At 39.6% G+C, this 26903-nt stretch overlaps 1 protein-coding gene across 3 annotated transcripts in view; it reads left to right on the plus strand.

Annotated features, from left to right (window-relative positions):
- LOC145509644 (uncharacterized) overlaps positions 1-26903 on the plus strand; it is a 340359-nt gene that overhangs the window by 194027 nt on the left and 119429 nt on the right. For 2 of the 3 annotated variants that reach the window (XR_014056264.1, XR_014056265.1), the window contains one exon: positions 16133-16213. The gene's annotated coding sequence lies outside the window, so the exon portion shown is untranslated. Of the gene's footprint in view, positions 1-15068; positions 15238-16132; positions 16214-17811; positions 18168-26903 lie in introns of those variants that run through there. The other variant, XR_014056268.1, reaches the window with a different exon arrangement.

Here is a 26903-nt window from a genome sequence, read left to right on the forward strand (position 1 = left end):
CTAATTCCTGAGGATCCCAGATATTCTTTGGTCAAATCGACAGTGAGAATTTTTTTTTTTAATTAGTTTATTTATCTATTTTTTAACTTTACAATATTGTATTTGATTTGCCATACATTGACATGAATCCATCATGGGTGTACATGTGTTCCCCATCCTGAACCCCCCTCCCACCTCCCTCCCCATCCCATCCCTCTGGGTCATCTCGGTGCACCAGCTCCGAGCACCCTGTATTGAACTTGGACTGGCAATTCGTTTCACATATGATAATTTACATGCTTCAATAAGACTAATTTTATATGTTTATTTTTGGCTGTGCTCCGTCTGCGTTGCTCCTTGTGGGCTTTCTCTCGTTGTGGAGAGTAGGCGCTATGCTCTAGGTGACATGTGTGGGCTTCTCATTGTGGTGGCTCCTCTTGCTGTGGAGCACAGGCTTCAGGGTGTGAGGGCTTTAGTAGCTGTGGCTCACTGGCTTTAGAGCACAGGCTCAATAATCATGGCACACAGACTTAGCAGCTCTGAGGAATGTGGGATCTTCCCAGATCAGGGATGGAACTTGTGTCTCCTGTGTTGGCGGGTGGATTCTTTACCACTGAGTCACCAGGGAAGCTGGACAGTGAGCATTTGTAGAGATTAGATGATAAATGGAGGTTTGGTCTGATTCCTTCTAAAAGTAGGCCCAGTGTCTCCACACATACAGCCCTATAGCAGTTCTCGCTATACCTGAATTTTACCTGAATTTATGCTTCATTGACTGCTCTAAAGCCTTTGACCATGTGGATCACGACAAACTGTGGATAATTCTTAAAGAGATGGGGATACTACATCACCTTGTCTCCTGAGAAACCTGTATGGAGGCTGAGAAACAACAATTAGGACCAGACATGGAACAACAGACTGGTTCAAAATTGGGAAAGGAGTATGTTAAGGCTGTATATTGTCACCCTGCTTATTTAACCTACATGCAGAGTGCATCATGAGAAATGCTGGGGTGGATAAAATACAAGGTAGAATCAAGATTGCCTGGAGAAATAGAAATAATCTCAGATATTCAGATGATACAACCTAATGGCAGAAAGCAAAGAGGAACTAAAGAGTCTCTTCATGACAGTGAAAGAGGAGAGTCAAAAAACTGGCTTAAAATTCAACATTCAAAAAATGAAGATCATAGCATCCAGTCCCATCAGTTCAGTTCAGTTCAGTTCAGTCACTCAGTCATGTCCAACTCTTTGTGATCCCATGAATTGCAGCATGCCAGGCCTCTCTGTCCATCACCAACTCCTGGAGTCTACCCAAACCCATGTCCATCGAGTCGGTGATGCCATCCAACCATCTCATCCTCTGTCGTCCCCTTCTCCTCCTGCCCCCAATCCTACCCAGCATTAGGGTCTTTTCCAATGAGTCAACTCTTTGCATGAGGTGGCCAAAGTATTGGAGTTGCAGCTTCAACATCAGTCCTTCCAATGAACACCCAGGATTGATCTCCTTTAGGATGGATTGATTGGATCTCCTTGCAGTCCAAGGGACTCTCAAGAGTCTTCTCCAACACCACAGTTCAAAAACATCAATTCTTCGGCGCTCAGCTTTCTTTATAATCCAACTCTCACATCCATACATGACCACTGGAAAAACCATAGCCTTAAGTAGACGGACCTTTGTTGGCAAACTAATGTCTCCACTTTTTAGTATGCTCTCTAAGTTGGTCATAACTTTCCTTCCAAGGGGCAAGCGTCTTTTAATTTCATGGCTGCAGTCACCATCTGCAGTGATTTTGGAGCCCAGAAAAATAAAGTCAGCCACTGTTTCCACTGTTTCCCCATTTTTCTGCCATGAAGTGATGGGACCGGATGCCATGATCTTAGTTTTCTGAATGTTGAGACACCAAATGACCAGACAGTCTGGGATGATTGTAATGAACTGGATGTTATCTGATTCACAAAGCTCTAAAGTTGGATAGAAACAGCAACACTCCATCATAAAGTGATAGTGGTGTGAGATTGAACTCAAAGACATATTGAATATATAATTTGCATGAGCTGAAGTTCAGACTTTCATGATACCTACTTCTACTGCATGGTTGCCTCTCCTTCACCTCACATCTGTTACTTCGTGGGGTGCTCCCTCTGGTCAGATGACTGAGGAGAAAGAACTTCAGGACCAGTTTACACATGATTCTTTGTGATACGTTTTCACAGATCGAAGTGAATTGCTCCATAACTATGGCCCAACTAAGGTGTGTTCTGATTGATAGTAAGGAAATAAAGTGCTTCCACTGAGGAGAACTTCAAGCAGTGAATCTGCTTGCTCACTCTGTCTGAAAGGAGAGATGACCAGAGATATAGATCACATGGGCAGTGGCTAGTAGCTGATACTGGATATTCAGGGACTTGGAAGATACAATATTGGGAAGATTGGAGACAAGGAAATCTAGGAAGAGGCAGATAGATGTAATTCTTAGAATGAGGACAGAATATGAAGATTTGTCTCATGTGAATTCCTATCAAAAGTCACTGACTGAAGTCTTGCAATTACCGGCCGGAAAAGATGGCAAATTATGTGGATAACTCTCAGCTTCTCTTTCCAGTCACCCTAGTGGCTTATAAACAAGGGCTTATAAACAAAGTGGCATGAGAGCAGGGCTGAAGGTTATGCATGGCCTCAGAAACATGAACTTACTCTCATCAAAGCTAATCTGACTACCACCTTCGCTGAATGCTCAATCGGCCAATAGGATAACTATGGCTGAGCCTCTGAAATGGCAACAATCCCCCAGAAGACTAGCTAGCAGTCTGGTAGCAGGTTGATTTCCTTGAGCATACTCTTATTTTGGATACATTTGGAAAAATTTGGCTTTCCTGTCTGAAATGTCTCCAGTACCACCATCGGTGATTTTATTAATACTGTATTATCTGTTGAGGTATCCCATATAACAGTGTTTCCCCATGTGTGACTGTAGGGTTCTCCAAAATTCTCAGGGAGTCTCTGAGGTCAAACCTGTGTTTTTTGTTTGTTTTTTTTTAATTTTAATTTTATCAGAGCACAGTTGATTTGGGCTTCCCTGGTAGCTCACCTGGTAAAAAATCCTCCTGCAATACAGGAGACCTGGGTTTAATTCCTGGGTTGGAAAGACCCCCGGGAGAAGGGATAGGCTACCCACTCCAGTATCCTTGGGCTTCCCTGGTGGCTCAGACAGTAAAGAATCTGCCTGCAATGTGGGAGACCTGTGTTCCATCCCTGGGTTGGGAAGATCCCCTGGAGGAGTGCATGGCAACCCACTTTGGTATTCTTGCCTGGAGAATCCCATGGACAGAGGAGCCTCATGTGCTATAGTCCATGGGGTCATAAAGAGTCGGACATGACTGAGCGGCTAAGCACAGCAGCATAGTTGATTTACATACAGTGTGTTAGTTTCAGGTATATAGCAGTGATTCAGTTATACATGTTTTAATGCATATATTAATTCCTTTTAAGATTCTTTTCCCATATAGTTTATCACACAATATTGAGCAGAATCTCCTGTGCTATATAATAGGTCTGTGTTACTTATTGTTGTTATTTGGTCACCAAGTTGTGTCTGACTCTTTGCGACCCCATGGACTCCAGCATGCCTGGTTTCCCTGTCCCTTGCCATCTCCTGGAGTTTGCCCAAGTTCATGTCCATTGCATCAGTGATGCCACCCAGCCAGCTCATCCTCTGTCACCCCTTTCTCCTCCTGCCCTCCATTGTTCACAGCATCAGGGTCTTTTCCAATAAGTTGGCTCTTCATATCAGGTGCCAAAGTATCGGAGCTTCAGCTTCAGCATCAGTCCTTCCAATGAGTATTCAGGGTTGATTTTCTTTAAGATTGACTGGTTTGATCTCCTTACTGTCCAAGAGACTCTCAAGAGTCTTCTCCAGGACCACAAGTCAAAATCATCAATTCTTCAGCGCTCTGCCTTCTTTATGGTCCAGCTTTCACAACCGTGGTCGGCACTGAAAAGATCATAGCCTTGACTATACAGCTCTTTGTCGGCAAAGTGATGTCTTTACTTTTTAACACACCGTCTAGGTTTGTAATAGCTTTCCTTCCAAGAAGCAATGGTCTTCTAATTTCATGGCTGCAGTCCCCATCTGCAGTGATTTTAGAGCCCGAGAAGAGAACGCTTGTCACTACTTCCACCTTTTCCCCTTCTAATTGCCATGAAGAAATGGGGCCAGATGCCATGATCTTTCATTTTTTTAATACTTAGTTTTAATAATTTAGTTTATTGATTATCTATCTTATATATGGTAGTAAGTGTATGTTCACCTCAAGCTCCTGATTTATTCCTTCCCTCCAAGTTTCCCTTTTGGTAACCGTGAGTGTTTGCAATATATATATCTGTTTCTGTTTTGCAATTAAGTTCATTTTTTTATCATTTTAAAAAAGTTAGACTCCACATATGAGTGATAAAATATGATATTTGTCTTTGACCTCATTAGGCCTCTAGGTCCATCTGTGATGCTGTCAATGGCATTATTTCATTTTTTTAATGACTGAGTAATATTCCATTGTATATATGTACTATATTTTCTTTATCCATTCATCTGTCAGTGGACATATAGGTTGTTTCCATGCCTTGGCTATTGTAAATAGTGCTGTAATAAATATCAGGGTGAATGTATCTTTCCAAATCATGGTTTTCTTCAGATATATGACCAGTAGTGGGATTGCTGAATCATATGGTATCTGTATTTTTAGTTTCTTAAGAAACTTCTGTACTGTTCTTCATAGTGGTTGTAGCAATTTACATCCCCACCAACCGTGTAGGAATGTTCCCTTTTCTCCACACCTTCTCCAGCATTTCTTGCTTGTAGACTTTTTGATGATGCCCATTCTGACTGGTATGAGGTGATACCTCATTGTGGTTTTGACTTGCATGGTAGTTTTGATTTCTCTAATAATTACTGACGTTGACCATTTTTTCATGTGCTTTTTGGCCATTTATATGTCTTCATTTTTGGAGAAATGTCTATTTGGATCTTCTGCATATTTTTTAATTGTTTTTCCTTCCTTTTGGACATAGAGCTACATGAGCTGTTTGTATATCTTGGAGACTAATCTCTTGTGAGTCACTCTGTTTGTAAACATTTCCTCCATTCTGTGAGTTGTCTTTTCATTTTGTTTATGGTTTCCTTTGCTCTTCAGAAGCTTTTAAATTTAATTAGGGCTTGTTTGTTTATTTTTGTTTTTATTTTCATTACTTTAGAAGGTGGATACAAAAAGATATTGCTTCAATTTACATCAAAGATCATTCTGCCTGTTTTCCTCTAAGAGTTTTATAGTGTCCAGCCCTGCATTTAGATCTTTGATCTATTTTGAGTTTATTTTTGTGTATGGCTATAATTTCAGTTCTTTACATGTAGCTGTCTGGTTTTCCCAGCACCTCTTATTGAAGAGACTATCTTTTCTCCATTTTATATTCTTACCTCCTTTGTCATAGATTAATTGACCACATGTGCATGGGTTTATTTCTGGGCCTTCTGTTCCACTGATCAATATTTCTGTTTTTGTGCCTATATCATACTGTTTTAATGACTGTAGCTTTGTGGTATAGTATGAAGTCAGGGAGTCCAATTCCTCTAGCTCCATTTTTCTTTCTCAGGATTGCTTTGGCTATTCAGCGTCTTCTGTGTTTCCATATAAATTTTAATGGTTTTTTGTTCTAGTTCTGTGAAAAATGCCATTGGTAATTCGATAGAGATTGCATTGAATCTATAGATTGCCTCGAGTAGTATTGTCATTTCGACAGTATTGATTCTTTCAATCCAAGAACATAGTATATCTTTACTTCTTTTTGTGTCATCTTTGATTTCTTTCATAAGCATCTTATAGTTTTCAGAGTACAGGTCTTTTTTCAAAACTGTGTTTTAATTAAACTAAGACATTGTTTGCCATTTTCTTTGTGTTCATTTATACTGATGGTCCAAAAGCAATGTTCAGTAAAACCTCTGACCCCCTTAGAATGAATCAAGGAAGGGACAGGAAACTAGACTAAAAGTCATAGAATTCTTTACCACTAGGCACTCTCCAAAAAAATTTTACACCCAGAATATGTAAATGTTCATCAGGGAACTCACAGTGGGGCTCAGTAACAACCTAGAGGGGTGGGGTAGGGAAGGAGGTGAGAGGGATGTTCAAGTGGGAGGGGACATGGGTAAACCTATGGCTGATTCATGTCGATGTTTGGTAGAAACCAGCAATACCGTAAAGAAAGTCTCCTTCAGTTAAAAATAAATAAATTAAAAAAGAATATGTCAGTATTCAAGATGAGGTAGTCAAATGTTTAATTTTATTGAAGTTTGACCCATCTAGGATATGTCTTCTTGTTAGCCTGTGTAACAAAAGAGAAGTTGTGCACACAGCATTTTACTTTTGATAGGCAAGAAGTAGATTTATTAATATAAGACATTTTTAAGGGATATGAATAGTCAGGCAAGGGCCTCTGCCCAGAGAACTAAGTGGGAAATCAGGTTTATTTAGAGAGATACACATTCCATAGGCAGATTGTGGGCCATCTCAGAAAGTGAGAGCTTTAACATTTTTTTACATACCAAAATATAATGTTTGTATTGTAGAAAAGCACTTATGCGATTGTGTAATTACAAGTTGAACTAGCTGCCTTTTTACTTGAAAGAACAATTGACAAATTAGAATTATTCCGGCTTGTGTATTTGGCAGATATTTTCTCAAAAATAAATGAAGTGAGCCTGTTACTTCAAGGGAAATAATTGACAATATTTTGTTTCCAATGAAAATATTCAAGCTTCCAAATAGGTTAGAATTTTTGAAAGCTATCCACCTCTGTGAGCTTAAAAATTTTGCAATAAAGAATTTAGGTACTATAATGGTGATATTAATTAACATGATTTACTTTTGATATCATATAATGGAATGTGTCACCATATGGAAGGTCTGAATAACTCAGTGAGCCAATATTTTTGAAATGATTGAAGCACAGTGTTCCAAAATCACACATGCTAAAAGATTCATTTAAAGTGTAAGACAGACCAGTAGTTTTAATGTAACACAGTACATTAAACAACAAATTTAAGTTAAAGGCAAAAGACAATTGAGAAAACTATTTCTAACACATAGTAACACACTTTGTCAGAAATAAAAAGCTTTTAATATTATTAATAATAAGTATACAGATCATTGAGCTGTTTCTACTTCTTCAGGTATAAAAATGAAGTAGCTTTTTAAAAAGAAAAAAAACAAACCATTGCTTGAAAATGCACTGTGTTTAACTTTCCTTTTTTATCCTTTAACATTTTCCTGGACAGATTCCAAAATCTTATAGTCATTTTGTTATTGAATGAGTCCTGAATAGTTTAACCACAACCTCATATCCCCATCCCTGGTACCACTAGAAGCTGTGTCTCTAGCCAGTGGGAGTGACTTCAGGAAATGGGTGTAGGGAGTTGAGGAAACACCACAAAAACTGCCTAGTCTGGTGCTTTATCTGGGGTGGCAGATAGAGGTGAGAGGAGATTGGGAGAAATAGCATTGTTTCTGCTACCTCTTTCTACTGTAGAGGGAGGACGAACCCTCTAGCGAAAACTTTTGGTGACATTTTGGCACAATGTATGTCTTTAGCACGTAGGCTACTTTGTACCTCTGAACCTCAAACCTTTAAACCTGAACCTAAATTCCAGATAGTAGACATCCTATTCTGTCAGAAAAATATTAATACTGCAGTAGAAAAATGACCAAAGTGCTTAAAGAGAAAATTCCCAGGAAAACAAAAGACTCACTTTTGCCATTTCAGATGATTAAAAAATCATTATACTGGTATAATAATTTTACATATTGTATTACCATTAAAATGATAATACTGAGATGTTTCAAGGTTGTAGTGTAGTAGGCACTTTTCATTTACTATTAATGGAACTTTAACCCAGAATAGCCAGGTGTGAAGAACAGTTTGATGACCTGTGTCAAGAAATACAGGTACATCCACACTCTCTGATATACTAAGTCTCCTTCTAGTAATCTATTCAAGAAAATGATTGTAGGTGCTATCAAGGCTATAGGAGTAAAGCTAATTTTCATGAAATTATAAGAGCAAAGATTGCAACCACTTAAATGATCATAAAGATAATTATTAAGTTATGGTGTAACCATATGATTTAAATGGTATGTATTTGAGAAAAGCAAATACTGTATGTTTTCACTTTTATGTGGAATCTAAAAAACAAAACACATGAGCAAACATAACAAATCAGAAACAGACTCACAGACGCAGAGAATAAAATAATGTTTGCCAAAGGAGAGGGGGGTGGGGGAGGGGTGAAATAGGCAAAGAGGATTAAGAGGTACAAAGTACCAGTTATAAATTAAATGAGTCACAGAAATGTCATGTATAACACAGGGAATATTTGGTAATAACTTTTTATGGTGTGGAATCTAAAAATATCAAATCACTATGTTCTATCCCTGAAACTATTATAAGTCAACTATGTGTATCCTTAGTTGCTTCAATTGTGTCCAACTCTGTGCAACCATATGGCCTGTAGCCTGCCAGACTCCTCTGTCCATGGGATTCTCTAAGGCAAGAATACTGGAGTGGGTTGCCGTGCCCTCCTTCAGGGGATCTTCCTGACCCAGGGGTTGAACCCATGGCATCTCCTGCATCGCAGGAGAATTCTTTACGTCTGATCCACCCGGGAAGCCCAAGTCAACTATACTTCAATAAAAAGGAAATATAACTGTGTTGGTCAGAGTTCTCCAGTAGGATACATGGATAAATAGATCAATAGATAGTTACTTAAGTGTACAGTTGACCCTTGGACACCATAGGGCTTAAGAGCTTTGAACCCCCAGCAGTAAAAAATCTGTGTATACCTTTTGTCTTCCCCAAAGCTTAACTAATACTCTGCTCTTGACCTGAAGCTTTACCAATAGCATAAACGGTTGATTAACACACATTTTGTATATGTATTATATGTATTCTTGCAACAAAGTAAAATAGAGAAAAGAAAATGTTATTAAGAAAATCATAAAGAAGAGAAAAACAGTTATAGTACACAAATACGTATTTATTGAAAACAATCCCTGCATAAGTGGACCCGTGTAGTTCAAATCTGTGTTGTTCAAGGGCCAACTGTGTTTGTCAGGTGGGAGACAATATCATCATGTTCACTAAAATTATTTATTGAATACTTTCACATAATTAATTGCTTACCTAAGTAATATCAAAAGTATAGTCTTTTTAGAGTCTAGAATAAGGAAGAGAACATATGCAAGTAAGTTAAACACCTATAGGTTATAACGAACTGTCAGTATTAAGAACACAGGAAATGCTATAGGAGTTCAAATTCCAAGGAATGATTGTTTTTACAAGGGACAGTGGCAGCCCAGAAAATAAGGTGTAATTGGGCTTCTGGAAAAGAATAGAATTTTTTTTAAAGAAGAAGAAGGAAGAAGAGAAATAAAAGCAGAAGAAATAGTATGAAGAGAAGCTTGAGATATACTCCTCGGGCTGCCATAGCAAAGTACCAGCAACTGGATGGCTTGAAACAATAGAATTTTATTGTCTCATAGTTCTGGAAGATAGAAATTCAAAATCAAGGTGTAGACAGGGTCATGCTGTCTTTGAAACCTCTAGGGGAAGCCTTTCTTGCTTCTTCCTGGCTCTGATGGTTTGCCAGCAACCTTTGGCGTTCCTTAGCATGCATCACTTTAATCTCTCATCTTCACGTGGTGTTCTCCCTGTCTTCATATCATCTTTCTTCTATTCATGTCTGTCTCTGGATCCAAATTTTCCCTTTTTATAAGAATACCAGTCACATTGAATTCGGGCCCCTCCTAGTGACATCATTTTTAACTTGATTGCCTCTGTAAAAATCCTGTTTCCAAATAAGGTCACTTCTGAAGTATTGGGATTTTGATATACCATTTGGGCGGTGGGGGGACGGCAGCTATGATTGAACTAATACAGTAATTTTATGGAACAGTGCTTTGGAGTAACAGATGTTTGTTCCTTGGAAGGAAAGCTATGACAAACCTAGGCAGTGTGTTCAAAAACAAAGTTATGGCTTTGCTAACAAAGGTCCATATAGGTCCATCAAAGCTATCATCTTTCCAGTAGCTGTGTACAGATGTGAGAGTTGGACCATAAGGAAGGCTGAGCACTGAAGAATTGATGCCTTCAAACTGCGGTGCTGGAGAAGACTCTTGAGAGTCTCTTGAACAGCAAGGAAATCAAACCAGTCAGTCCTAAAGGAAATCAGTCCTGAATATTCGTTGGAAGGACTGATGCTGACTCTGAAGTTCCAATACTTTGGCCACCTGATGCGAAGAGCTGACCCACTGGAAAAGACCTGGATGCTGGGAAAGGTTGAAAGCAAAAGGAGCACGGGCTGGCAGAAGATGAGATGGTTGGATGGCATCACCGACTCAATGGACATGAATTTGAGCAAACTCCGGGAGATAGTGGAGGTTAGAGGATCCTGGCGTGCTGCAGTTCATGGGGTCACAAAGAGTCAGACATGACTTAGTGACTGAATAACAACAGCAGTAAGCTTGAAGAGATCTGCTAGACCATGTACACTAGACTGAGGAAATAAAATTTTTTATAATAGGTAAATAGGTGATGAAGAGCCACTGAAAATGCCCAGGAAGGAGGACTGAACTCATATATCTCCTTCGCTTCCCTGCCAAGGTTCCACTGAAATGCCAGGAAAGCTGTCTTTGCTCTTCAGGTGTTATTTGTTTGTTTGCTTTGGTAATGAAACCATAGTGTCACTCTTACGTAGGTAAGATATGAGGAATAATAGGAGGTAGAAAGCAAATGGTGTCAGATGGGCTGAGAAAGAACAGAGGAAACAGCACCATGGGATGTGGGGGGGAGCTCTGCTCTTCTTAGGAGAGCTCTGGAGAAGCTCTGGGCTGGATCCATGCAAAACAAAACAGAACAAGTTGGACATGAAGAAATCCACAATGTTTATATGTATAAAACCTGCCAAGAATTTCTATGAACTGGAAAGTCTATTCAAAATTTGTACTGTTGACACTGTCCAGTGACTATAACTATGGTGACTCATCACATAAAACCTAAAATGAGTTTAATTTTCACAGGCCACATGTTGGATAATTGTTCTTGATATACGGCTTTATTATGACATCATTCTCATTTAAGAGCAACTTTATTTCTGGAAAACTTCACTCTGTAAAAATTATTTATCTATAGCTGTTTTGCTTTAAATCAGTGCAAAATTCTCTCATCAAAATGGTAAATATCTTGTTGAAGATGCTGTCACTGTAAATCCAACTTAATTATATTCTCAGAGTTTGAATTCTGGATGCAAGATTGCACTCAAGAGGGCAAAGTACAGAGTCAAATTTTTATAGAGGCTTAACTGTTCTCCAACATGAGATGTAAACAATCAAGATTCCAACTTTGTACACTTATCTGTGAAGCAGTCACAGCAAGTTGACTTTCAAAAGCCAACAAATCTTATAACAAAAACTAGCTTAAATGTAATATTGCATAATTTTAGGCATTGGGAGTAAATATATATTTTCCTTTTGGTCTCAAAAATTTCAGATTGTTTATTATAAATGTCACAAAATGTTGGAGCAAATAGTCAACAAGCAAAATATTCAACTGTAGTCAATTGCTGAAATCTTAAAAGGAAGAAACTGCCATATATGTCCCTATTCTTTGCCATGGGAGTTATTTCTCTGTAGTAATTTTATTACAAAAAAAGGGAGACTCAGGCTTCCCTGCTGGCTCAGTGGTAAAGAATCTGCCTGCCAATGAAGGAGACACGGGTTCAATCCCTGATCTGGGAGAATCCCACATGCCCGGACCAATTAAGCCCGTATCCCTGAGCTATTTAGCTTGTGCTCTAGAGACCCGGAGCTGCAAATACCCATTTGCTACTACCCATGTGCAACAGCCCATGTGCAAAAGCCCACGCACCCTAGAGCCTGTGCTCAGCAACAAGAAAAGCCACAACAATGAGAAGACAGAGCCCACCACTAGAGAGTAGCCCTCACTTGTTTCAAGGAGAGAAAAGCCTGCGCAGCAATGAATACCAATAAATTAATAAAATTATTTTTTTAAGAAAGGGATACTTACTCAGATATGTACTTGTCAGTCTGTCAGAGGAAAGAAGGAAAATCTGTGTGAGTGATGTTTTGTTCTGATTCATATCTGCTTCAAGTTTTAATTGAACCTTAATCTAATGGTCACTGCCCCCTTCCCATCCTTCTTTTTAACTGAAGCCTTGAGGATAGCAAATCTAACTTTTTTATTCCAAACAAGTCATTTCAAAATCATAAAGAGAATGGACTAAATGCCAGATCAGCCTTTGGAAAATGAATGCCCATGTAAAAAACCCCAAGATGGTGAGATTCAGATCTAGGCTAGATGTATGCTGCTGCTGCTGCTGCTAAGTCGCTTCAGTCGTGTCCAACTCTGTGCGACCCCATAGACGGCAGTCCACCAGGCTCCTCTGTCCCTGGGATTCTCCAGGCAAGAATACTGGAGTGGGTTGCCATTTCCTTCTCCAATGCATGCATGCATGCTCAGTTGCTTCAGCCGTGTCCGACTCTGTGCAACCCTATAGACGGCAGCCCACCAGGCTCCTCTGTCCACGGTATTCTCTAGGCACGAGTACTGGAGTGGGTTGCCATTTCCTTCTCCAGGCTAGATGTATATATTTCCATAAATAGTTGTGTAGATAAAAGGGCCCAAGAGACTGCAGAGAATTCTTAATAGGTCCTTCTATGACAATTTAAATATTCTTTAGATTGTTGTGGTTGATCTAGGACCTGATCTGTTATGTGGTTCTAATCAAAGGAAGATCTCACCTCCTTTTAAATTGCAGAAACTGCAGAACCTTCCTCCTTAAGCATCAGATAAATTATTCAGAAAATCAAGCCAAGGAGATGTTTTCTTCGACTGCAAATCAAAAAGGAAAGAATAAGGCATCTCCTTTCCCCAAACAAGGGAGGAGAAGCCAACAGTTTGTTTCTAAAGGCCTGAGTTAGAACTTCTTAAAATTTTTTGTGCCCATAATTGCCATGCAGGGAGTGGGCTTTTGGTCTTTAGGTGGACATCACAGGTTTAGACAATGACAGAACTCAGACCAGCGTGCTTCTCCAGTTATCAGGGCAGATCTGATAAGCTCTGCTGCCTCCTCATGATAACTAATGTCTGCTGAATTTACTTCTTTGTGAGTATGCGTGTGACTCCAAATTTAATTTGATTTAGGAAAATAAAGCAATGTGATACTTCCTGCACCTGGATGTATAGAAGACATTTGCATTCTAGAAGGCGAGAACCATGGTTGTTACAAGATTAGATTCACATCAGGGCTAACCCCACATTTTCAAGGTCACTCTGGGATGTTTGTGCCACAGGCATAAAGTTCTTCAGTGCTGGATTTAGTTTATACAGCTAACCTGATAATAAAATTCTAGGAGGATGGGTGATCAGAAGAGCCTAATATTTGTTGTTCATGAACTATGTTAACATACTTTTATTCTGTGTTTATCTATTATTCTGGCTGTCTTATGTACTCCACTTTTTACTTCAATTGTTTTCCCTTTTATTATTAATCTCTCTCGACCAGTTGAAAACTCAAATATCTAAAACCAGGAAGGAAATATAAACTAGTAAATGGGGCTCTAGTAAAAGCCGATAAATGGTAACTGGCTCTTGGCTTCAGCGTCAGGGAAGAATATTATAGAGGGACATTGAGAGTGGATTGGCACAATACTGAACACACACTTTCTATCTAAGGAGATTTGTCGCTATTAAGATGTTAACCATGCGGAAATGTTGGTCCAAAGTTGCCAGACTTTAGATTTTTTAAGAGAACTTGGAAGTCATGCTTATTTTCTCCTTGTGAAATACCCTGCATTTAAAATTGTTGGCTATTCAAATACAAGCTATATAAACTCCATATTCTACTACAAATTGGCTAAGGTGTGGGACGGCATGAGATAGGGAAATAGATGCTCTCATGTTGTTTATGGAATGGTGAGTTTGAGAATGTTTCTGTGGAGATCTTTTGGCATTGTCTGTCAAAGCTGTATACAAATGCATGTGTTCTTTGACTCAGCAATTCTGCTTCTAGGAATTTACCGAGCAAGTATACTTGCATATTTGCAAAGTGATATGTGCATAAGGATATTCATTGCAGCACTTATTTAATAGTAAAATACTGGAGACATCCTAAATGTCCATCAAAAGGGTCCTGTTTAAATAAGTTACGCTACATGAATACAATGGAATGCTATATAGCCATAAGGATAAATAAGGCAGCCTATACATACTAACATGACATGTATTGTTAAGAAAAGCAAGGTACAGAATAAACAGTTTATATTCTATGTTACCATTTGTCTGTATATTTTTCAAATAACAAGTATGTATGTTATCTTAAAGAAGATACATAATACCTATGTATGTAGTATATTAAATGTAGTTAAAGATTATCTGTGGAAGAATATAACAAAACTAGAAGGATGACTTGTCTCTGTGATGGGGGCCTGAGTGGTTGGCAGCAGAATCGGGAAGGCTACTACATACTTTTCACTTGCATCTTTTGTTAATTTTTTGAAGATTGTTTGATGTGCATGTGATCATTTATTTTAAAAAATAACCAAAAAGAGGGAAAATTTTAAAATTTCTGGTGGCTCAGATGGTAAAGCATCTGCCTACAATGCAGGAGACCCAGGTTCAGTTCCTGGGTCAGGAAGATGCCCTGGAGAAGGAAATGGCAACCCACTCCAGTACTCTTGCCTGGAAAAGCCCATGGACAGAGGAGCCTGGTAGGCTACAGTCCATGGGGTCGCAAAGAGTCGGACACGACTGAGTAACTTCACTTTCACTTCACTGAGTAGCTCAACTTTGAATGGGCCACCAATTTGCATCCTGTCCTTGATCTACAAGTCACTGACTTGCTGTCTCTTGCCTGAGCTCTTTGAGGCTTTTGCCTCTTCCCTCCTGTACCAAGACTTAGCACAATATCTCCTCATGTTTCACTTCTCTCACTTTCTCTTTTTTATTCTTCTTTTCCTTCAACACAGCCTCAAACTAGTCTTCCCCCAGATCTCTGGTTCTTATCCATCCACTCTCTTCCTGCTACCATTCAAGATAAGAATATGCACATCCTATTCTGGATCTCAGCACAATGGTGGCCTCAGCTTTGGCATCTGACAGGCAGAGATGAATTTAGATTCTGGCTACCACTTACAGGTAGTGTAAATCTTTCCTACTTTCTGAATCTCAATTTTTCCCTTCTGAGAAACAAAGATAAGAATGGCTACTTGGCAGAATTACTGTGACTTAAAATAAGTAACGTACCAAAAATTGGGGCTTCCCAGGTGGCTCAGTGGTAAAAGAATCCGCCTGCCAGTGAAGGAGATGCAGGAGACACAGGTTCAAGCATTGGGTGGGATAGATCCGTTGGAAAATAAAATGGCAACCCACTCCAGTGTTCTTGCCTGGAAAACTGCATGGTCAGAGGAGTCTGGCAGACTACAGTCCATAGGGTCGCAAAGAGTCAGATGTGACTGAGTATGCTTGCTTGCAACCAAAAGTGCCTTTAAAAAAGTGCCCAGTCCAGAGCTTATAACATAGTAAGTGAGCAATAAATGTTAATTCTCAGAGTGATCAATAATGGTTAACTGACTCTCAAAGTCTAAAGCATTCCTCTGTGTATCAAAATTGTTCTTTAGAATCATCTATTAGAGTATAATTAATAGTATTGCAGAAAGCATTTTCATTTTAGCAGAAATTAAAACATTAGGCTGAAGGCATAAAGCTTAAATAATGTATTTTTAAGTATCAACTAAAAGAGAGAATTTGTTGTAGAGGAGAGGGAGCTGTGGGAGAGCATCTTGGCAAGGAGCTTGGAAGGCCGCGCAAACTAAAAGCAGTAGTTCCTGCGAGCCTCCTCAGTCCATCTGGCTCACCTGGGAAAGACATACAAAACTGTGGTGCTGTGGGACTATTTAAGTTAAATATTGTTAATTAGAGCATTGCACCCCAAGGGAGAGAAAGCAATTAGGGATACAGTGGCGGTGTGTTAACAAAGCTACCTCTAGAGAATTTCTGAACTCCTCTAAGGATTTCCGAATCTGTCTTGCAGTTGGAACCTGAGAATTCCAGAATCTGAGAAATCTTTCTTCCTGCCTCCATTGCCTGCCAGCGGCTCTCAGTTTCATTATAGGTAAAGTACATTTAAACTGCACATCAAAGGTAGTTTGGGGGGAGGGGCGGGTAGAATATTTCACAAGAGCCAGAGGCTAGCCTAAACGAACTGAGTGGAGAGAGACCTTATTCATGTGGGTTACTTTGGTGAAGAGAGCAGAAGGAAGGGAAGAATCTGTGTGTGTAATTAATTTAAAAAAGTATAAAGCTGACTTCTTTGGGCATAAATCAGCAGCCAAAGACGACAGAGCTAAGGCTATTTTAAGTTGCATGTTGTTGACTTTTCTAAACAAAAGGCCCAGAATACCCATCTTAACTTACTCTGTCTGTAAGTCAAGACATTGCAGATTTGGAGCAGGATTCTAGCAACGCCTTGTAAGTCGATGATTTTAGAGTATGTAATTTTCTCCTGAGGTGACTAAAACAGTTTTCAGACATTTCTTCATTTAAGTGTTTGCACCACTTAAAAAAAAAAATAGTCAGTAGCACCTGGGGTCTGGATTATTTTAGCTTCCGGATTCTAGTGCGTATCTTGGAGAGGGCAAGACCGCAAAGCACAGGAGTGGAAGAAATGTGCAGAAATTTGCTTAGAAAGTGCTGACTGAGCTAGGAGTTTCACCAGTATTTCCTGTGTCAAAAACAAGTTCTCACTTTGGTCTTCAATGGCAGTAAAATGGGGATCAGAAACTGTTACTGTTTGTTCAAAAGCAGAAGCTATAATCATTTCAGAGAAGGAGAGAGCAAAATTGAAACTGAAATTCTCCTTCTACCTGTCTGTAGCTCCAGTGGGATGTGTCCGCTTGGGGTTTCGGCTCCCTTGTTGCAAGTGAAATGATTAACCACAGAGGTGTCTTTTACTTACATTCTAAATCGGGACATATCTTACTGTTTTCTGTACCAACCAAGGCATCTTATGGATACCCCAAATAGTTATTTGTGGCTTTATGAAAAGTCTTTCTTCTTTCCCTTTCCACGCACGGCATGTGTATTCACTGACATCATTTCTGAGAGCTTCAGTCTGATTTGGTAATTAGACTCACCTGCACCATTAACCAAAATGCTCTATGAGATAACCCAAACTCTAAAGAGGACGGTGTGATATGCAGATGTTAGCTGCTTTATTTTAAGCAACTCCATGACCTTCTTGGGATCCAGTATCAGATTTAAGAGAATTAATTAGCCCTAAACCTTTTATCGGCAGGTTTCATTCATTCCTCATACTGTGGTAGGCCACCCAGTATTTTATTATACTTTAGAATTTCAAAGATAGTAACAGAAAAGAAATTAAAATAGAGGGAATTCTCTTGGCATCGTGCAAGCAAGGAAGTTATGTGGGAGAGATGTCACAGAGGAGGCAAAAAAATTGTCAAGAGACTGAGCAAATCAAGTACTTTAATACCTTCTTCAAACATTCCGTTGCCTCAAATGCTCTTTTCTTAGGTTTAAGTGATCAGCTCATTCTTCTAGGCTCAGTTCAAATAATTATTTCCTGCCAAAAACTCTCCTATATCTGCCCTCAAACCTCAGATTTACTGGTTTCTTATTTGTGTTTCTATAGATGCTTCTCAATACATCATATTATAGATTTTAATTCTTTTTAGTCTTATCTTATGATAGACTCAGGCTTCCCTGGTGGCTCAGATGGTAAAGAATCTGCCTGGAATGCAGTAGACCCAGGTTCATTCCCTGGGTCAGGAAGATCCCCTGGAGAAGAAAATGACAGCCCACTCCAGTATTCTTGCCTGGAAAATCCCGTGGACAGAAGAGCCTGGCGGGCTACAGTCCCTGGGGTCACAAAGAGTCGGACACGGCTGAGTGCCTTTCACTATGATAGACTCAGTTCCCTGAGGATACAAAGTGTGTACCCTTTCAATTCTTGTAATATGTGTGTTATCTAATAGGTAGTGGATAATAAAGCCTGTTGAAGAGAACCAATTTGGGATAGGGCCTTGATAGCTGAAAATAAGCAAAAATGCCCCCTTTCTTTCATTTTATCTCACCCATTCTTCCATTTGTCTGGATATGTCTGTTACTGCTCGGATGATACCTGATCATACACCCCATCTAGTAAGCTGTTTTTCAAATGTCAGACTCTCATTTCTAACAATGCTCCCCAAATGTGTGTTATTTTAAATGCTTCAAATCTCTTTTGCATGTATTACCTTATTTAGTTCTTACAAAAATTCTACACGTTTCCAGATGAGAAAACTTAGACTTAACAAGCATCAGTGACCTGGGCTACAACTCAGGTCTGTTGAACCATGTGTGCAGTTTCATTTGATCTAGAGCTTAATATTTTTAAGATTTTTTTTGAAATAGTTTTAAACTTAGAGAAGAGTTACAACAGTAGTGTGAAGAACATGTGTATTTCACCCAGACTCACTCATTGTTGTCATTTTGCTATGTTTTTTCCTCCCTCACCTATTTATCTACCTGTGTGTTCAGATGCTCAGTTGTGTCCGACTCTTTTCGACCCTGTGGACTCTATCCCTTGGATTCACAGTTCTGAGGCTCTTTAGAGGGTCCCAGTGGCTCTTGTCCTAGTTGCCTTTGGTCATGTCCAACTTGAGAGCATTCCATGTACTGATTTTCTTTCTTCCATTTTATTCTCCTTGGTCCTTCCATCCCTGGTCCCTAGATCACTGTCCATGATCCCAAAGTTACCAAAAAAATATTGAAATAAAATTCCCCTCAAAGAAATTTCATGGAAATATGTGATTGCATTATATAAACTCATAAAATAAGTTCAGAAACTTCAGAGCACACATACCTGGGTTTTTTTGTTTTGTTTTGATTTCTCTCTTTTTTTTTTTTTGCCACACCATGCAGTATGCAGGGTCTTCTCCAGCCAGGCATCATACTTCTGCTCCCTGCATTGGGAGCATGATCTTAACCACTGGACCATCAGGGAGGTCCCATACCTGGTTGTTGTTGTTGTTGTTTTTTCCAAGTGTTTTAATTAGAAGTTAGTATCTTTCTTAGGTGCTGACCTGTCCAGACCTTCCTTCTTAACCCCAAACAAAAACACACCCTCTTCTACATTAATGTCACTCTATCAGGCTTGATTGTGCCTTTGACACACCCCTGCAGCCCCAATTTCTCCTCTGCCCATTTCCCCTACCAGAGCAGGGCCTTCCAAACTGTAACCCCTGAGGGCACTGCAAGAAAATGAGAAGGGTTTTAGAGAATGTGATGGTGATTCCTCTGCTCAATTGAACACACCTCTTCCTCCTCTTTCTCACCATCCTATCCCTCAACTGTGCTGTTTCTTTCCACTAATTATTTTCACTTTGTCCTTGCTCATTTTTTGTTGATAGGCAACTCATTCTCCTTGTGGAAAGAAAAGAAAACAGAGGAAAGGTGAAGCTATTACTTATTCCTGTCTAGTAGCAGAACAGAACAGAACAAAATGCTCTGTACACCCAGGAAATAATTTGGGATACTGATTAAATAAAGGAAGGCATCTTGATAATTTTGTGGCATGAAAAAAAGTTTTGGGAGTTGGAGAATTCTCTATCTTGGACATTAGGAAGACTGACAGTTGTTTCCAGTTCAATTCTATGACATAATTCAAATTTTAAAACCTCTATAATAAATTTCTTCTTCTTTTAATTACAAGATATCTTTAGTTTTTATGAAGTTGAATAGAAATAGACAATGAGATATTATAATATAATTTGAATCTATTTTTAGGTGATGCAAGAATAATCCTCAATATTGTATTAATCAATTTGTTTTTCTCTACCCTTACAACCCATTCAGGTATGTGGCCTACTTTATTTTTGTTGTGTTATATTCTGTCACATCTTTCTTAAGATATGGGCCTGGAGCAAACTTTGCCCTTGGAGTGTGGACAGACATTGTAATTTAAGTTGGTATTTTGAGCATAAGCTCTCAGAACTGGAAGAAATCACAAGGATTCTTTCATGCAACTTTTGGCCTGCTGTTGGAAGCATACCTACATTGACAGCTTACCTAAAAGTGGCTATTTAGTATAATGATTTCAACCACTGGGTGGAATTGTAAGGAGTACACAAGTATCTTGCTGCAAAGTTATTAGTCTACATTGTCTTCGCTCACACTACAGTAGAAAGTATACATTGTTGGTCATAAACCAAGATGAAACCATGAACCTTAGGTAATGAAATTTTGTTGTTTGAGTCATTTTGCCAGTTACAGAGGTGAATATGCAACAATTCAGCCATTTCCTTCTTGCAGAGATAAGGCATGTTTTGGGGGACTGTGCCAAGGACAGGAAAATAAGTGGTCTATGGTACACAATATCCAAGTAAGCTCACCTGCTAAAACTTTTTCAAAGTAAAACTGAACAGGAAGCCACAGCCAATAATGCCACTCTCTTTACTGGTAATTACTGGCCTTGCGGTTTTAATACATGGCTACTACAGAATAAAAGATAGGTGGTAATTTATGCAACAGATCATTGTTTCATAGTCAGCAGTAAGGAAGGGTGGCACTAGGCAATAGAGAGATTTTTTTTCAACTTTTGAAGTGACGTAGTAAAGATAGCGGAGAAGGCAATGGCACCCCACTCCAGTATTCTTGCCTGGGAAGTCCCATGGATGGAGGAGCCTGGTAGGCTGTAGTCCATGGGGTCTTGAACAGTCGGACACGACTGAGCGACTTCACTTTCAATTTTCACTTTCATGCACTGGATAAGGAAATGGCAACCCACTCCAGTATTCTTGCCTGGAGAATCTCAGGGGCAGGAGAGCCTGGTGGGCTGCCGTCTATGGGGTCGCACAGAGTCGGACACGACTGATGCGACTCAGCAGCAGCAGCAGTAGTAAAGATAGCATTAACAGACTAAGACTAAAAGAACTATGTCCTAACTATGGTTCTTTTAAAAAAAAAAAAAAAGCTCTGCAAGAGGGATCTCAAACAGCGATTGAATCCGGGTGCTTGGCAGTGAAAGTATGGAGTCCTAACCACTGGTTCACCAGGGAGTTCTTATAGTCTCTTTTTCTCATCCTCTCTTAAAGATAATTTCTATTGAAAGAAAAAATTAGAGTTAGGCAGGCAATAAAGGGAATAGTAATTGTTTAGTTAAGATCAAAGAATTTCCCAAAATTTCAGTGTACCAGAAATCAGCTATTTTTCTGTTGCATGTAACAGGGGCTAGGTAACTCAAAAAAATGAGTATAAAAGTGTTTCTCAATACTTACCACTAAAGTGCTAGAATAAACTAAACTGCATGATTTCATAGCATTTCCGGTTTTCAGAGGATCTTCATTTTCAACCAACAGGCTGACATTGTCTCTGCAAGAGCCCCACCAAGTGGTCATCCAGCTTGTGGGTGAAAGTCACAGAAAGACAGATCAGGAATCCTAAGAAAGAGTGATACGACAGAAGATGGATGAACACAAATCCTCCTCTGTAGAGAGATTCAGATTCAGGCTTCATGTTTAAGCAAGACATCTGCTTCTCTCCACCGTTTGCTTCTGCTAGCTTTCTTGTTCTTACTTGAACTATGCTTGCTCTTTGACCTCGTGACCCCCAGTGCTTTGAGTCTTCCATTTTCTCCTAATCAATCAGCTCTTTCTGTCTTCCCATTTTCCCCTGTCCAGCCCCGGACACTGGTGTCCACCACTTAAATCATGCTTGCAATATCACTTTTACCTCTTACACAGCCATCCTCTTTCTTTGGCCCTTAGACTGAGCAGCTGAGAGTTCCTGGAGAAAAATTACACAGCTGTGACCATTGATGTCACTACATGTTGCTGCTTTCCGACTAAGGCCGGGTCCTCATTGATAGTCAATATGTCTGATCAACTGACAGTGGTTATTCTAAATCTTCTCTCTCCTCTTAAATCCCTCTTTTTTCCACCAAGCTTTCTCAGCCTCAGCCGATGACAATTCTGCCATTTCCCTGAGAGAAGCCAAGGACACAAAGTAAGGACCGTATCTCCCTCTCCCTCTTTCTTATAAGCTTATTGGCAGCTGTACCTCCCCTTCCTGATGGAAGAGCTACCCAAGTAAAGGTTCATTTTTAACCTACAGCCTGGATTCCATCCCCTCCTGCCTACACAATGAATTCATTGTATCAGTCATCTCCCCTCTCCTCTTTTACCTTAGAAAATAGAGAGCACAGTGTTTATCCCCTCAAAAACAGAACAAAAAGCAAGTCTACTGTACCAGTTTGGGGTTTTTAACCAAAAGCAAAGGAAATCAACTCAAAGTAATTTACCAAAAAGGTAGAATTCATTGGAAAAATATTGGTGTAACTCAGAGCCTAGAAGAAAATGCTCAACAATCAAGCTTCTTGAGGGCAGAAAGTTCAGCATTATAGAAAATGGAACGATAGACTTCATGGTCACATATATTTGCAGATATAGGTTCAACTAACCCTAACCCTAACCCTTGTGTGTCGCCACTCAAGATTCAGCTCCTAAGAAGGAATCACTTGACTGGCTTGGCCCATAAGAAACATGTGTAGAGGAGACATTATTGATATTTCCACCTCTGACTTCCACATGGTACAGTTCACTGGATGTTGTTTGCCCTTATCTTGCTTGATTTCTCTGTAGCACTTGACAGGGATGAACATTTCCTCCTGCACAAGTTCTTGTCTTTCTCTGATCTCTGTGACAGTATTCTCTCCACTAAAAGAAAAAATATATTGAAACTCTGTTTAGTCTCCACTGTAGATTCCTTTTTTTTTTTTCCTGCTTAGCCATTAAACATTGACTTCCTGATGGCCCTGGGGATATTCTCTTCTCAGATGTGTGGCTCCAGCTTCCTCTGCTGTCAATGTTACAAACCAAACCGCATGTTAAAAGTTTCTCTCGAGGGACTTCCCTGGCGGTCCAGCAGTTAAGAGTCCACCCTTTCACTTCAGGGGCACAGTTTCAATCCCTCATTGGGGAACTAAGCTCCTGCATGCCGCGTGGTGGGTTCAAAGTTTTTCTTGAGTCTTAGACTGAATTCCACACTTGAATTATCCAATAAAATTAAGCATATCTAAAAGAGAGGCTTCACTGATGGTTCAGAGAGTAAGAATCCTCCTGCAATGCAGGAGACACAGAAACCGTGGTTTCGATCCCTGGGTCAGGAAGATCCCCTGGAGAAGGAAATGGCAACCCACTCCAGTATTCTTGCCTGGGAAATCCCATGGACAGAGGAGCCTGGTGGGCTACAGTCCATGAGGTCATGAAGAGTCGACCATGACTGAGTGACTAAGCGCAATAACAACAACAAAAGAGAACCTTCTTCCTTGCTCCAGATATGCTCTATTTTGGTGAACGGCTTATCTCTAATCAGTCTCCCAGTCCACTTCCTTCGAGTCTTCCCAGGTCACTTTGACACCGAACACTTACTCATGAGTCACCAATCACTCATGAAACCCTGTGGCATTTACTTCCTGAATATTTCTGGTCCTCCTCTCTCCCTCACTTGTAACCACACATTAGGTTAGGATCTTCATACTTTCTCACTTAGATTGCTACATCAACTTCCCCAAAACCAGTTTCCTTCCAAATCATACTCCATTTTTTCGGAATGGTTTTTCTAAAATGCTAATCTAATCTATAAATTTGGATTTAGCCCTTTTATCTTTTAGGATAGACTTCAAAGTCTATCCCTCACATCCTGTCTTTGCCCACTTTCTAAGCCTTGCTTGATGGCCAGCTCCTTATGTCTCTACTATAAAACAATCAAGCTTCCTTTTGGAGGGACTTGAATTATTTTGTAACTTGGCCTGCATATAAGAAATTTTGGGGGACCTGTTAAACATGCTGATTTTTGGCCTGGCCCTATTGAATTGGAATCTCCAGGGGTAGAATATAGAAATCCCTACTAATTCTTAAGATGGGACTGGTTTATGACATGCTACCTGGATGTTTCTTGGCAGTACTTTTACTCATGTTGTTTCTTTGTCCTGCAATATCCTTCCTTCTTGTCCTTCAGAAGTTTGGTGTCACTTAACAGGCAATCCTCATTTTGACTTAGATGCTCCTTTTCTGTGCTCCTGTAACACCGAGACCTATCTCTGTCACTCAACACAGAGATAAACATTGTTTGACTGACTTTTCTGTAATACAGCTGGTCTAAGAACTCATTGTTCGTTATTCCCAGCACATAAGAAGCTAATAGTAGGCATTTGACAAAAATTGCTTTGATATATAAAAATGAATAAAAAGATCAATATGTTTATTGTCATTATGGACTTTTTTTCTGTTGCTTTATCTCTAAAGATAGGCATAAAATGAATGATGTACAGCTTCTTTAAAACACCCTTATTACTCCGATTCCACTAGAATCACACTTTAGAACAATATTTTTTGACATGTGAAAATATAATGTATTGCTATAGGAAAATTGGCTGGTTGTTTAGTCGCTCAGTTGTGTCCGACTCTTTGTAACCCCATGGACTATATAGCCCGCCAGGCTCCTCTGTCCATAGGATTCTCCAGACAAGAATACTGGAGTGGGTTGCCATTTCCTTCTCCAAGGAAAATTGGCTAAGAAAATATATATATTAAAACCTTTTTTAAAAAAAAACTAAGTAAAACAATGTATCAGTTCAGTTCTGTCACTCAGTTGTGTGCGACTCTTTGCAACCCCGTGGACTGCAGCACGCCAGGCCTCCCTGTCTATCACCGACCCCCAGAGCCTGCTCAAACTCATGTCCATCGAGTTAGTCATGCCATGCAACCATCTCATCCTCTGTCATCCCTTTCTCCTCCCACCTTCAATCTTTCCCAGCATCAGGGTCTTTTTCATTGAGTCAGTTCTTCACATCAGGTGCCCAAAGTGTTGGAGCTTCAGCTTAAGCATCAATCCTCCCAGTGAACACTCAGGACTGATTTCCTTTAGGATGGACTGGTTGGATCTCCTTGCAGTCCAAGGACTCTCAAGAGTCTTCTCCAACACCGCAGTTCAAAAACATCAATTCTTTGGCCCTCAGCTTCTTTATGGTTCAACTCTCACATCCATACATGACTACTGGAAAAACCATAGCTTTGACTAGATGGACCTTTGTTGGTAAAGTAATGTCTCTGCTTTTTAATATGCTGCCTAGGTTGGTCATAGCTTTTCTTCCAAGGAGCAAGCATCTTTTAATTTCATGGCTGCAGTCACCATCTGCAGTGATTTTGGAGCCCAAGAAAATACTGTCTGTCACTGTTTCCACTGTTTCCCCATCTATTTGCCATGAAGTTATGGGATCAGATGCCATGATCTTAGTTTTTTGAATTTTGAATTTTAAGCCAGCTTTTTCACTCTCCTCTTTCACTTTCATCAAGAGGTTCCTCAGTTCCTCTTTGCTTTCTGCCTTAAGGGTAGTGTCATCTGCATATCTGAAGTTATTGATGTTTCTCCTGGCAATCTTGATTCCAGCTTGTGCTTCATCCAGCCCAGCATTTCACATGATTTCTGCATATAAGTTAAATAAGCATGGTGACAATATACAGTCTTGACATACTCCTTTCCCAATTTGGAACCGGTCTGTTGTTCCATGTCCAGTTCTAACTGTTGCCTCTTGCCTGCATACAGATTTCTCAGGAGGCATGTCAGGTGGTCTGGTATTCCCATCTCTTGAATTTTCCACAGTTTGTTGTGATCCACATAGTCAAAGACTTTGATGTAGTCAATAAAGCAGAAGTATATGTTCTTCTGGAACTCTCTTGCTTTTTCGATGATCCAGCAGATGTTAGCAATTTGATCTCTGATTCCTCTACCTTTTCTAAACCCAGCTTGAATATCTGAAAGTTCTCAATTTACGTACCGGTGAAGCCTGGTTTGGTGAATTTTGAGCATTACTTTGCTAGTGTGTGAGATGAGTGCAATTGTGCGGTAGTTTGAACATTCTTTGGGATTGCCTTTCTTTGGGATTGGAATGAAAACTGACCTTTTCCAGTTCTGTGGCCCCTGCTGAGACATTTCAAAAAAAAATGTATACATATACATGAAGTATATTGGGTAGATATTCAATGCAATTTTATTACTGTTACCTTTTGATCATGGAATAATGGATGTTTTTTATCTGCTTTCCTGAGAAATATGTGAATTTTATGATTAAAAATAGGATAAAAAGAGTAAATAAGCCCTGTCATCTCCAATCTACTTTGAAGATAGTGTGCCTGTGTGCACACACACAAATATACACACGTGCACCCCAGCTTCCCTGGTGGCCCAGTGGTTGAGGCTCTGCATTTCCAAGGCAAGGGGTGCAGGTTCAGTCCCTAGCTGGGAAACTAAGATCCTACACACTGCGTGGCCAAAAAATATATATATATAAATGCACCCCAAAAGTAAATGAAATGTTTGGACCCTTTGAGACTTGACTGTTCTACAGAAGGATAAAATTCTTCAGAGAAAACAGAGTACTGAACTGATACGGGGGGCTCAGGAACACAATGAACATGTAACTCTTGTCAAAATAATTAAGTATAAAACAGGGAAAGTTGTGTTTAAAACTTAATCAAAACAAATTCTTTGATATTTGTAAGCAGGCAGGACTCAGTCAGAAGAAAGAGAAATGTCTTCCTGGGAGAACTTTTTACTCAGGTGAGATCTTGGGGTTCTTGAGGATTATAAACCAGTTAGATACATGATGCTCTTCCTCAGGGCAATTTAGTCAACAGTGCAGTTAACATCATCAACTGCCAAAAGGAAGCAGTTTCCTGGAAGTAGATTAAAATAGGAAAAAGGAAGAGTCTAAAAAATATTCAAGTGGAATAAAGTTTTTTATC

This window comes from Giraffa tippelskirchi, chromosome 6 (assembly GCF_054371585.1).
Source record: "Giraffa tippelskirchi isolate mGirTip1 chromosome 6, T2T-mGirTip1v1.2.pri, whole genome shotgun sequence".
NCBI classification, from domain to species: domain Eukaryota; kingdom Metazoa; phylum Chordata; class Mammalia; order Artiodactyla; family Giraffidae; genus Giraffa; species Giraffa tippelskirchi.